The following is an 835-nucleotide window of genomic DNA, read 5'->3' as shown; positions in this document are numbered from 1 at the left end:
TATATATATATATATATAAAACTTTGTTGTTAGGTACCCTCAAGTTGGTTCTGATTCATAGCAACCCTAAGCACAACAGAATGAAACAGTGCCCAGTCCCAAGCTGTCCTTACAATTGCTGTTATGCTTGAGCACATTGCCAGTCCATCTCGTTATGGGTCTTCCTCTTTTTCACTGACCCTAGATTCTCTCCAGGGACTTAGCCCTTCAGATAACATGTCTAGTGTATGGGAGACGGACTTACACTTTGGGTGGCTGCTTGGTTGTGTGTTGTAAAGTCTATTCCAACTCACAGTGACCCTGTATAAGGTTTCCAAGGCTGTAAATCTTTATGGGAGCAGAAAGCCTCATCTTTCTCACGCGTAATGGCTGGTGGATTTGAACTGCTGACCTTGTAGTTGGCTGCCCACCATGTACCCCACTATGCCACACCATCTTAATTTGAGAACTCTGCATTAATTTAAGAGACTTTCAAAAGTTTTAAAATATGAATTGGTCATTAAGAGTTTAAAAAGTCTCCCATCCAGAACCTTCTGAGGTGGGACATCCCCACTAAAAAGCTGCAAGCAGACCAGCGTGGAAAAGCTAGTGCAACAGAAGACAGACACATCTTCAAAAAACAGAGCATCAGGAAAAAAACAAAAATGGCAGTATGACTGGCTACTACAAGAACAAGCAAGTTGTTTGCCAGAAAGTCATAAAGGCAAGCAATCAAGTTCCTTCAGGACTCTGCTCTAAGACTGAAACTCAAAGGGAACACATGAACAGGCATGTAAGCTTGCTGGTGACCACATTGGTCTACTGGAGAGTGGAAGAGGAGGAAAGGCAGCAATGA

This window comes from Chrysochloris asiatica, unplaced genomic scaffold, assembly GCF_000296735.1.
Source record: "Chrysochloris asiatica unplaced genomic scaffold, ChrAsi1.0 scaffold00048, whole genome shotgun sequence".
Classification (NCBI taxonomy): domain Eukaryota; kingdom Metazoa; phylum Chordata; class Mammalia; order Afrosoricida; family Chrysochloridae; genus Chrysochloris; species Chrysochloris asiatica.
Note: the sequence above shows the minus strand (reverse complement) of the source record.